The following is a 13,338-nucleotide window of genomic DNA, read 5'->3' as shown; positions in this document are numbered from 1 at the left end:
TAATAGTAAGCCCTAATAACAAATCATCAGAGATTTTTAAGCCCGGGTCGTATGATTTGCGGGGAATATGCGGGGATTGTGCTCGCCGGAGTGGACTGGAGAAGGGAGGCAGCCAAGTCGGACCAACTACTAAACTAGTAGTCCCAAGTACGGGGTGGAGAGTTGACTCGGAGCTGGAGCTGGAGCTGGAGCTGGTTTTGGTTTGTTTGATTTGGCATGGGGGCCGTTCGTTCGTTGGGGAACACCGGCGATTGGATTGGCACGCCGACCGCGACGCCACGCACGGCGACCAGGGCTAGAGAGCTAAGATCAACTCTAGCAGACCCCGCATCGTTCCGGTCCATAAAACATGTTTGCAGTTCGCGCAAAAACATTTTTGCGGGCTGGCGTGGACGGCCGCAGTTACAGACCTCGCATAATGGATCCGTAAAAAAGAATATTTTCGGAATATGTTTTTTTACGGGTCGGCTACGCGGCGTCTGATCTGGCGCAACTCCTCTCAATCCGTAAAACTTAAATTTGCAACTTAGATTGATCTAGCATAATGCATTTCTTTCCTTTTGCAACAACATTAGATACAGAAAACATCACCAAATCTTTGCTAGAATAGCAAAACCAAAAAAGACAAGAACCATAAGTATGCATTTCAGAAGATTTTCAACTTCCATAACTGCTCCCATAAGTTGGACTAATATCTTCTCCATGCATTCATTGTTGATCTGTGAATTCTTGATTTTGCATTCTTCTTTCTTCATCTTTGGTTCGAAAGAAGTAGACGTTGCGTCCCCTCTAGTTGCACATGCAGTCGCATCATTGCCTTCGATTGTACTAAGGAGTGCACCAACATCTATTAAATTTCTTTCTATCAATAAATCAATGTATTGGCCTTACCAAAACCAAAATGAGTATCCATTGTCCTACACAAAAGAATGAGCAAGCTCGAAGTGAGCTACCGTAATTGAACTACAGATGAGCCATCAAATGAGCTATCGCAAGTGCACGTACCCCGTCGTTTTCGCATTTGAAGAACACCCGTCCGGGGTGCTTCGGCGTGCTCGAAGTGAGCCGCAACACTTTCCGCGTGCAGTCGTCGCACTGTATGAGTGGCATCGGCAAGCCACAAAGACGCCGCGCGAGCGCCGAGCCCGGTGGACGGCCGGACAAATCCATGCCCGCAAACCTTCGGCGGCGGCGGGCGGACGAACCCGTACCTGCATGCGGTAATGCGCCCTTGCCTGGGCTGCGGGAGAGGCTCCCCGACCACTCCATCGCTTGGGGCAGCAAGCGGCAGCCGGAAAAGGCCAAATCCGGCTGCCCGCGATGAAGTGCCGCAGATCCACAAATCCGACGGCCCGCCGACGTGGGGGGAAGGGAGGGGAGGCCTCGTGCGCGTGGCGGCCTTTCGGTGTGCTCCTGCCGGCTGCTTTCGCCGGAATCTTGGGCGGCGGCCGGTGGCGGCGCGAGGGGGAAGAGGAGAGGTGGTTGGTGGGGGAAAGCGCGGGATGAAATGTCCTTCCACCATCCGCTTTCGCTTATATGCAGGGCACCGCAACCGCGAAGGGAAAACCCGCATTTTCTCGGTCGGGGTCGGGATTTTGCCGCGCCCTCCAAAAAGTTTTATGGGTCAGGGCGGGATGCGGGGTCTGACCGTGCTGGTTTTTCCGCCCCGACCCGCATTTTGGCGGTTATTTTACGGGCTGGGGCGGGATGCGGGGTCTGACCGTGCTGGTTTTTTCATCCCGACCCGCATTTTGGCGGTTATTTTACAGGCCGGGGTGGGATGTGGGGACTGCTAGAGTTGCTCTAATAGTACTCTCTCCATTTGTTCTTAGTTTGCATATAAGATTCGGTCAAGATCAAACTTTGTCTAGCTTTGTAGGAAAAGATATCAACATCCATGCTATGAAATCGATATTATTAGATGTATGATCGAATTAATTTTGATGACATATAATTTTTGTATTGTAGATGTTGATATTTTCCTTTGACTAAATTTTATATGCATACTAAAAAGAAAATTAAAGAGTAAATGAGTGGCTTGTGGCTTGGCTCCAACTCATTAACTACCGAGTCAGCCCAGTTTTAATTTTAGTTTGTTTATGGACAGTGTTTTTCTATCTTGCGAATGTTTGTAAACAGAGCTAAATAAATTGCGTCTGCCTGTAGACATAGATTTTTTTTCTCAAAAAAACTTCCAATCTATTCATTAACTGTCAATTCTGATTATTTAATAATTTCGATTCTTCTTCGAATGTACTTTTATGTGTCGAAAAGATAGTACGCCCTCTAAATGCTCTTATATTTTTTTACGGAGTGAGTACAAAGAAAACCAGAAGTAAGAATTACATTCAAGTCCGTTGACCACCTAGCGACGACTGCAAGCACTGGAGCGAGCCGAAGACGCGCCGCCGTAATCGCCCCTCCCTCATCGGAGCCACGCAAACATCGTTGTAGTCGACAATTGAGAAGTTGTCATGCAAAGACTCCATAGGACCAGCACATCGGAACAACAACCGCCGCCGATGATGAGAAGCCTTGATCGGAAGAATCCAACATGCAGACACATATACACACACAAGAAGGAAGGCCGGATTCAAGCAGATCCACTGAAGACAAACGCGGCCGGATCTCACGAGATCTGTCGGGGAATCACGTCCTCCAACAACTCTAGAAGCATCGTCGGATGGGATCTAGGCGGGGAGGACCTTATTTCATCTTTAAGAAGTTGCCTCCGTCTCGTCTTCCTGAGTATGGCACAAATCCTAACAAAACGCCAAAAGACATCTAAAAATAGAGTCCTCGCCCGGCAAGGGCCAGGATCCACCGCACATTCATGACCCGAGGACCATAGGAGGCGAGGCGGGCCGGTGACGGCGCCGACAAGAGGCAGGGAGACCCTAGCTGAGAGGTCGTAGAAGAAAAACCTTAGTCTTGTTGTTTGCTTGTAGAGAGCTTAACCGGCCAGGTTGATGAGTTGCTTATTTAACTTGTTAAACTCGTTAATCAGAAGAAAGATAGAGACAAATACTGTCATTGTGGTCGACTGTTGGGATTTGTAGAGTGTGTTGTGTGCCCGATTGACCTAAATTATTGATGTCATAATTTGTGAAGTTAACCAAGTGTGCATACATATATTTTTATAAATGTTGTTTACAAGTTTCACTATTTTTTGTGAAAACAATTTTCACTTTTTAAACTAATAACTAACTCGGGGAGAGCCTCCTAGCACAATGGCGTGTTTCCATGTAGCCACCTACTCCCTCCGTTCCGAATTACTCGTCATAGAAATGGATGTATTTAGAACTAAAATACATCTAGATACATCCATTTCCGCGACAAGTAATTCGGAACGAAGGGAGTAGGTTCAAATCTCTTCACCTACCTCACAATGGAAGTTAAGGGGCGGAACTTTCCCGGAGCCGGCTCAACTTCGACTTGGCGCAAATTCCAGGCCCACGCCGACAATGGCGAAATCGCCATGTTTTCAACTTTGAGTTGAGACAAGCTCGATGCATTCTTTCCAATCTTGCAGCTATAGCTGAGTCCACTTCAGACGCATGGAGGTACCGTCACTGTTATCCAGCGGAGGTGACCAAAAGGCAAAAGGGGACGACGATATTCACAGCCAGTGGCCGTGGCAGTGGCAATTTGCAAAAGACCAGTTGCCTTTCTCATCATCTATCTATGTAACGTATGGCTTTGCATCTTTCTATCCGCCACTAGGTAGTTCGCCTCGCCGCAAATGATTTGAGGCCATGCATGCACTATCGGACTGGACTGGACTGGACGGTACCCAGCGTTGGCTTTCGAGATTCTGCCCGGCCTTTTGCCCTTTGGCGATCACGATCGAGGAGCGCAGTGCAGTGCTTGGATTTTGCGGCACTCATTTGGCTCTTGACTCGAGGACTTATCACAAAATATATAGAGTATTCTCTTCCACAATATCCACTTTTTTCACTTTTCTAAATGACAGCCGACAGGCGGTATATATACCCTGTTAGCCACCACGCTACGAAAACTGAAGTCCAAGCGCCAATTTTGTCAAAGCTCGAGGGCAGCGAGTTTGTCCAAGACGGCAAAATTTTGACTCAAAAACGAAAACTGCCTGCAGAGCTTCCACATAGGCTTCAATAACTTGTTCATGTCATGATTCTGAATTTCTGATCCATTCGTTCCGGCATAGCTTAATTAGCATATGACGAAGCATATTCGGCGTTGCACAAATTGATGCTTAGCTATCTCTACTATACTATATAAGTTTTATTTATTGTGAGACTGGCTTAGGTTGACATGGCCGATTTCTACAATTTTTCTACACCTTGCATTTTCCTTTTATCACTTTAAATATCAAGTTCTTGCTTGTAGAGTAATATTTCTGTCAAGATTCTGTCCGTGTTCTTTCGCAATCATTTGCGGCGAGGCGAACTACCTAGTGGATTCTTGTGGCACTCGTTTAGCTTTGACTCGAGGACTTAGGGCATCTCCTATAATAACCCGCAAATTTGCTCCGGCATCCATCGGCCATCCAAAAACTGTCTGGATACATTTCAACCCGGGTTTCAATTAACCAGACGAAATTCATGCAAACACGATGGATTTTATCAAAGTTCGGATAGAAAATAATACAAATTATTCATACAATTGTTCAAATTCAACGAGATAAATCGAATGTTCAACAAGTTTTTTATGAACAGATCCCGTCGTCCCACATACTGCCCCTTCAGTTTCATCCAACAGTGTATGTAACTAAATGGTCGGCCCTCTATCCTGTAGTACATCACGGCCGCGCGCACGGGTTACACAATATGTAGAGCAACATTGAGTGAATGAATGATTCAATCGACAAGTTGAGCAAGAAGAAGCAAAACTTACTATCTCCTCCACTGCCGCGCGCAATAGTCACTTTGCCTCCAGCCGACCAACTGCACCCAATGGCCAACTTGCCTCCAGACGACCAACCGCGTAACAAAACTTGGTAATGGAGGTCTGGATGGCGTACCATCGATACGACACATTGCGTTGTTGGATGATGTGCATGTCATAGGGCGCAATGTGCTTTCACGCTGAAAAGAATCATGCATGTGCTGCCAGAAGGTCCCCGTCTGCTCCCGCCTACAAAATCTCCGGATACGGCCAACCACGCATCACACAACAACTCATCCTCCATGGTCGAGTAACCCGTCATCCTTCGTATTCTAAAAAAATGACATGGCGTTTGAAAATGGCGAACGGGAGCGTCGGTGCTGGTTGCGGTGGTCCGGCAATGCCTGTGTGCCGGTCGGAGAGGTACAGCAGCGACATTGAAAGAGGAGTGTGCAGATGCAAAGAAAGGGGGGGGGGAGAAGGGGTGGAATGGAAGAAAATGGAATAGGGAGGGGGATTTAGTGGGCCGGGAGTGTCGGAGTCCTACGTGACTGCTGTCCGAACTCCGTCAAAGCCCCCACGTCCACCCCCCTCCTTCCACTTTGCGAGAAAAAGTGTGTCTGAATTGCTTGGCGGTTCGACACAGACCCGTGTTGGATAGCACAATACGTCCAGACAACACGGTTAGGACGTACACGGATGGTTCGAGGGTCGCGTTGGAGATGCCCTTATCACTCCATGGATATCACTTTCTATCCTTTTTGTCATTTCTGAATGACAATGGCAAGCATTATATATGCCCGGTTAGAATGTGCCCTGTTCGCTTTCATGCTACACAAGCTGAAGTTACAGGTGACATGGGCAACGCGGCAACTGGTCAGCATGCCAGTTTTTCAAAGCTCGAGGACAGTGATGAGTCACAATTCAATCATAAAGACGGCAAATTTTGACTTGAAGAGAGAAAAAAAAACTGCATGCAGACCTTCCGCACGATGCTCTCCCTCAGTCCCTCTGGGTGTCTATCAGGGCCGAGCCGGCTATGCTACCTGTAGGATTCAATAATTTAGGTTGATGTCATGATTCTGAATTTCCAATCCATTCATCCCGGCCTAGCTTAGCATATGGCGAAGCATATCCCCCGTTGAACATGCTGATGCTTAGCTTATCCCTACTAATTGTATTGTGAGAGTAGCTAGGTTGACATTGCCAATTTGTACACTTTTTTTATACTCCACTTTGCATTTTGTTAGTCGCTTTAACTTTCATCAACCGATAGCTTGTAGAGTACTAGTAACTTTCCGTCTGCCGCAGAGGATCGAGGGGAATACAGTCTGTGTGAACCATGTAGGGGCACGTAAGCCACTGGTTGTGCCGTGGATAGATACTACTCCATCTACATGTATCTTTCGTTGGGGAATTTCCCTTGTTCTTTCGCTGGGAAAGAAGGCCTCCGATTTGATGTGTGTATCTTTATTCTTTAGCCCTTTTGCCAGGATTCTTCAGGCTGACAATGATGGCAAGATATCATACTGCGCACTGCTGGGAGATACCTGTACATTGGTCGAGTCAGCGATACATGCATGCATCGACTGTGCACGCAGCACGCTGTGCCTTTTTAGAGATGATAATTATATTCGTTCTATGACAATTAAAGTTATTTAAAAACAGAATACAGAATTTAACAAATATTCACATCCGAACAACTATCACACACTGAAGATCATCAAATTGTTTGTTACAAATATCATAATAAATAGTTATGGGTTTTAATAAAGATATAGAATTATTTTCACCACACAAAAAAAGATAGAGTTAGAAAAACTCTCCCGTCGCCTCCCCTAAAAAGTTAGGGTTTCTTTGCCTCCCGCCGGCGCCGTGGCGGTCCGCCTCTTCTTCGGTGGCCGTAAGGCCGTGTGAGCGGAGTGGATCCTGGCACTTACCGGTGGGAGGGCTATGTTCTTAGATCTTTCTTAAGTTTTGTTAAGGTTTGTATCCTGCTCAAGAAGACGAGACGGCGGCGCCTCCCTGAAGATGGAATAAGGTTCTCCCCGTCGAGGTCCCGTCCCGGTGGTGCTTCTAGCATCGTCGGTGGGCGTGTGGAGGTGTGTCTCCAGGCAGATATGTCTTTGGTGGATTTGCTCAGATCTGTTCGTCGTTCGTCTTTATTCTCATGTCTTCAGGTTGTTGGGTAACGTAGCAATAATTTAAAATTTTCCTACGTGTCACCAAGATCAATCTAGGAGATACTAGCAACGAGAGAGAGGGAGTGCATCTTCATACCCTTGAAGATAGCTAAGCGGAAGTGTTACAAGAACGCATTTGGTGGAGTCGTACACTCAACGATTCAGATCGCGGTCGATTCCGATCTAAGCACCGAACAACGGCGCCTCCGCGTTCAACACACGTGCAGCCCGGTGACGTCTCCCGCACCTTGATCCAGCAAGGAGGAGGGAGAGGTTGGGGAAGACAACTCCAGCAGCAGCACAACGGCGTGGTGGTGGTGGAGCATCATGGTTATCCAGCAGGGCTTCGCCAAACACTACGAAAGATGAGGAGGTGGAGAGGTAGGGTTGCGCCGAGAGATAGAGAGAGAGAGACTTTCGTGTATGGCACTCCCAAAACCCCCACTATATATAGGAGGAGGGGAGGGGGTTGTGCCCCCTCTAGGGTTCCCACCCTAGGGGGGCGGCAGCCCCAGATGGGATGGAGGGGGCGGCCAAGAGGGGGAGAAAGGGGAGCACGCCCTAGGGTGGGCCTTAGGCCCATCTGCGCCTAGGGTTTCCCCCTTCCCCTTTCTTGCTGCACCTTGGGCCTTGGTAGAAGGCGCACCAGCCCACTCAGGGGCTGGTCCCTTCCCACTCTTGTACCATGCAAGCCTTCGGGGCCGGTGACCCCTCCCGATCGACCCCCGGAACCCTTCCGGTGGTCCAGGTTCATTACCGGTGATGCCTGGAACACTTTCGGTGTCCAAATCCTCACTTCCTATATATCATTCTTTACCTCCGGACCATTCCGGAACTCCTCGTGACGTCCGAGATCTCATCCGGGGCTCCGAACAACATTCGGTAACCACGTACATACTTTCCCTATAACCCTAGTGTCATCGAACCTTAAGTGTGTAGACCCTATGGGTTCGGGAGGCATGTAGACATGATCGAGACATCTCTCCGGTCAATAACCAACAACGGGATCTGGATACCTATGTTGGCTCCGACATGTTCCACGATGATCTTATTGGATGAACCACCATGTCGGGGATTCAATCAATCCCGTATACAATTCCCTTTGTCTATCGGCATGTTACTTGCCCGAGATTCGATCGTCGGTATCTCTATACCTCGTTCAATCTCGTTAATGGCAAGTCTCTTTACTCGTTCCATAACGCATGATCCCGTGGCTAACTCCTTAGTCACATTGAGCTCGTTATGATGATGCATTACCGAGTGGGCCCAGAGATACCTCTCCGTCATACGGAGTGACAAATCCCAGTCTCGATTCGTGCCAACCCAACATATACTTTCGGAGATACCTGTAGTGCACCTTTATAGCCACCCAGTTACGTTGTGACGTTTGGTACACCCAAAGCATTCCTACGGTATCCGGGTGTTGCACAATCTCATGGTCTAAGGAAATGATACTTGACATTAGAAAAGCTTTAGCAAACGAACTACACAATCTTGTGCTACGCTTAGGATTGGGTCTTTTCCATCACGCCATTCTTCTAATGATGTGATCCTATTATCAATGACATCCAATGTCCATGGTCAGGAAACCATGACCATTTATTGATCAACGAGCTAGTCAACTAGAGGCTTACTAGGGACATATTACGATCTATTCATTCACACATGTATTACGGTTTCAGGTTAATACAATTACAGCATGAACAATAGACAATTATCATGAACACGGAAATATAATAACAACCACTTTATTATTGCCTCTAGGGCATATTTCCAACAGTCTCCCACTTGCACCAGAGTCAATAATCTAGTTACATCGTGATGAATCGAACACTCATAGAGTTCTGGTGTTGAGCATGTTTTGCTTGCGGAAGAGGTTTAGTCAACGGATCTGCGACATTCAGATCCGTATGCACTTTACAAATATCTATGTCTCCATCCTAAATATATTCACGAATTGAATTGAAGCGACGCTTGATATGCCTGGTCTTCTTGTGAAACCTGGGCTCCTTGGCAAGGGAAATAGCTCCAGTGTTGTCACAGAAGAGAGTCATCGTGCCCGACGCATTGGGAATAACTCCTAGGTCGGTGATGAACTTCTTCATCCAGACTGCTTCATGTGCTGCCTCCGAGGCTGCTATGTACTCTGCTTCACATGTACACGCCGCCATGGCGCTTTGCTTGCAACTGCACCAGCTGACTGCCCCACCATTCAAAATGTACATGTATCCGGTTTGTGACTTGGAGTCATCCAGATCTGTGTCGAAGCTAGCATCGACGTAACCCTTTACGACGAGCTCTTCGTCACCTCCATAAACAAGAAACATATCCTTAGTTCTTTTCAAGTACTTTAGGATATTCTTGACCGCTGTCTAGTGTTCCATGTCGGGATTACTTTGGTACCTCCCTACCAAACTTACGGCAAGGTTCACATCAGGTCTGTTACACAGCATGACATACATAATAGACCCTATGGCTGAGGCATAGGGGATGACACTCATCTTTTCTTTATCTTCTGCCGAGGCCGGGCATTGAGACGTGCTCAATTTCACACCTTGCAATACAGGCAAGAACCCCTTCTTGGACTGATCCATATTGAACTTCTTCAATATCTTGTCAAGGTATGTGCTTTGTGAAAAACCAACGAGGCGTCTCAATCTATCTCTATAGGTCTTGATGCCTAATATGTAAGCATCTTCTCCAAGGTCCTTCATTGAAAAACTCTTATTCAAGTAGGCCTTTATGCTTTCCAAAAGTTCTATATCATTTCCCATCAATAGTATGTCATCGACATATAATATGAGAAATGCTACAGAGCTCCCACTCACTTCCTTGTAAACACAGACTTCTCCATAAGTCTGCGTAAACCCAAACACTTTGATCATCTTATCAAAGCGAATGTTCCAACTCTAAGATGCTTGCATCAGCCCATAAATTGAGCGCAGGAGCTTGCATACCTTGTCAGCATTCTTAGGATCGACAAAACCTTCCAGCTGCATCATATACAATTCTTCCTTAAGGAAACCATTAAGGAATGCCGTTTTGACGTCCATTTGCCATATCTCATAATCATAGAATGCGGAAATTGCTAACATGATTCAGACAGACTTCAACTTCGCTACGGGTGAGAAGGTCTCATCATAGTCAATCCCTTGAACTTGTCGATAACCCTTAGCGACAAGCCGATCCTTATAGATGGTCACGTTACCATCCACGTCAGTCTTCTTCTTAAAGATCCATTTATTCTCTATGGCTTGCTGATCATCGAGCAAGTCTGTCAAAGTCCATACTTAATTTTCATACATGGATCCTACCTCTGATTTTATGGCTTCAAGCCATTTTTTGAAGTCCGGGCCTGCCATCGCTTCTTCATAGTTCGAAGGTTCACCGTTGTCTAACAACATGATTTCCAGGACAGGGTTGTCGTACCACTCTGGTGTGGAACGTGTCCTCATGGACCTACAAAGTTCAGTAGCTTGATCCGAAGACTCATGATCAGCATCATTGTCTTCCCCTCTAGTCGGTGCAGGCACCACAGAAACATCTTCCTGAGCTGCGCTACTCTCCGGTTCAAGAGGCAGTACCTCATCAAGTTCTAGTTTCCTCCCACCTACTTCTTTCGAGAGAAACTCTTTATCTAGAAAGGAATCATTCTTGGCAACAAAGATCTTGCCTTCGGATCTGAGGTAGAAGGTATACCCGATAGTTTCCTTAGGGTATCCTATGAAGACGCATTTTTCCGACTTGGGTTCGAGCTTTTCAGGTTGAAGTTTCTTGACATAAGCATCGCACCCCCAAACTTTCATAAACGACAGCTTAGGTTTCTTTCCAAACCATAATTCATACGGTGTCATCTCAACGGATTTCGATGGAGTCCTATTTAAAGTGAATGCGGCAGTCTCTAAAGCATAACCCCAAAATGATAGCGGTAGATCGGTAAGAGACATCATAGATCGCACCATATCCAATACAGTGCGATTACGATGTTCGAACACACCATTTCGCTGAGGTGTTCCAGGCGGTGTGAGTTGTGAAACAATTCCACATTTCCTTAAGTGCGTGCCAAACTCATGACACAAGTATTCTCCTCCACGATCTGATCGTAAGAACTTTATTTTCCTGTCATGTTGGTTCTCTACCTCACTCTGAAATTCCTTGAATTTTTCAAATGTCTCAGACTTGTGTTTCATTAAGTAGACATATCCATATCTACTTAAGTCATTAGTGAGGGTGAGAACATAACGATAGCCACCGCGAGCTTACTCCAGTCCTTAGAAGGATTGCTGGAGCTTTGCATACTTGTTAGAATCTTTTAGGATTGACAAAACCTTCTGGTTATATCACATACAAACTTTCCTCAAGAAAAACGTCGAGGAAACAATGTTTTGACATCCTATCTGCAAGATTTCATAAATAATGCAGTAACTGCTAACATAATTTCAAAAGATTCTCAGCATCGCTACGAGTGAGAAAGTCTCATCGTAGTCAACTCATTGAACTTGTCGGGAAACATCTTAACGACAAGTCGAGCTTTCTTAATGGTGACACTTACCATCATTGTTTGTCTTCCTTTTAAAATTCATCAGCACCTAACAGCCTTACGACCATCAAGTAGTTCTTTCAAAGTCTATACTTTGTTTCATACATGGATCCTCTCTCGGATTTTATGGCCTCGAGCCATTCGTCGGAATCCGGGCCCACCATCGCTTCTCCATAGCTCGTAGGTTCATTGTTGTCTAGCAACATGACTTCCAAGACAGGATTGCGTTCTACTCTGAAGTAGTACACATCCTTGTCGACCTATGAGGTTTGGTAGTGACTTGATCCGAAGTTTCATGATCGCTATCATAAGCTTCCACTTCAATTGGTGTAGGTGCCACAGGAACAACTTCCTGTGCCCTGCTACACACTAGTTGAAGTGACGGTTCAGTAACCTCATCAAGTATCCACTATCCTCCCGCTCAATTATTTCGAGAGAAACTTTTCCTCGAGAAAGGACCCGTTTCTAGAAACAATCACTTTTGCTTCCGGATCTGAAATAGGAGGTATACCCAACTATTTTTGGGTATTCTATGAAGATGCATTTATCCGCTTTAGGTTGGAGCTTATCAGCCTGAAATTTTTTCACATAAGCATCACAGCCCCAAACTTTTAAGAAACGACAGCTTAGGTTTCTCTAAACCTATAGTTCATACGGTGTCGTCTCAATGGAATTGTGTGGTGCCCTGTTTAAAGTGAATGTGGTTGTCTCTAATGCCTAACCCATAAACGATAGTGGTAATTCGATAAGAGACATCATGGTATGCGCCATATCCAATAGGGTGCAGTTGTGATGTTCGGACACACCATCACACTATGGTGGTCCAGGCGGTATTAGTTGTGAAACAATTTCCACAATGTCTTAATTGTGCGCCAAACTCGTAAATCAGATATTCATCTCTGTGATCATATCATAGAAATTTTATCATCTTGTCACGACGATCTTCAACTTCACTCTGAAATTACTTAAACCTTTCAATAATTCAGACTTGTGTTTCATCAAGTAAATATACTCAGCATCTACTCAAATCATCTGTGAAGTAAGAACATAACGATATCCACTGCGTGCCTCAGCACTCATTGGACTGCACACATCAAAATGTATTACTTCCAACAAGTTGCTTTCTTGTTCCATCTTACTGAAAACGAGGCCTTTCAGTCATCTTGCCCATGTGGTATGATTTGCATGTCTCAAGTGATTCGAAATCAAGTGAGTCCAAATGATCCATCTGCATGTAGTTTCTTCATGCATATCTACCAATAGATATGGTTCGCATTTCTCAATCTTTTCAAAAATGAGTGAGTCCAAAGATCCATCAACATGGAGCTTCTTCATGCGTTTTATACCAACATGACTCAAATGTCAGTGCCACAAGTATGTGATACTATCATTACTATCTTATATCTTTTGGCATGAACATGTGTATCACTACGATCGAGATTCAATAAACCATTCATTTTAGGTGCAAGACCATTGAAGGTATTATTGAAATAAACAGATTAACCATTATTCTCCTTAAATGAATAACCGTATTGCGATAAACATAATCCAATCATGTCTATGCTCAACGCAAACACCAAATAACAATTATTTAGGTTTAACACCAATCTCGATGGTAGAGGGAGCATGCGATGCTTGATCACATCAACCTTGGAAACACTTCCAACACATATCGTCATCTCACCTTCAGCTAGTCTCCGTTTATTCCGTAGCCTTTTATTTCGAGTACTAACACTTAGCAACTGAACCGGT

The sequence above is a fragment of the Triticum aestivum genome, chromosome 5A (genome assembly GCF_018294505.1).
Source record: "Triticum aestivum cultivar Chinese Spring chromosome 5A, IWGSC CS RefSeq v2.1, whole genome shotgun sequence".
Lineage (NCBI taxonomy): Eukaryota > Viridiplantae > Streptophyta > Magnoliopsida > Poales > Poaceae > Triticum > Triticum aestivum.
The sequence above is the reverse complement of the archived record's forward strand: the minus strand, read 5'-3'. Positions refer to the sequence as shown.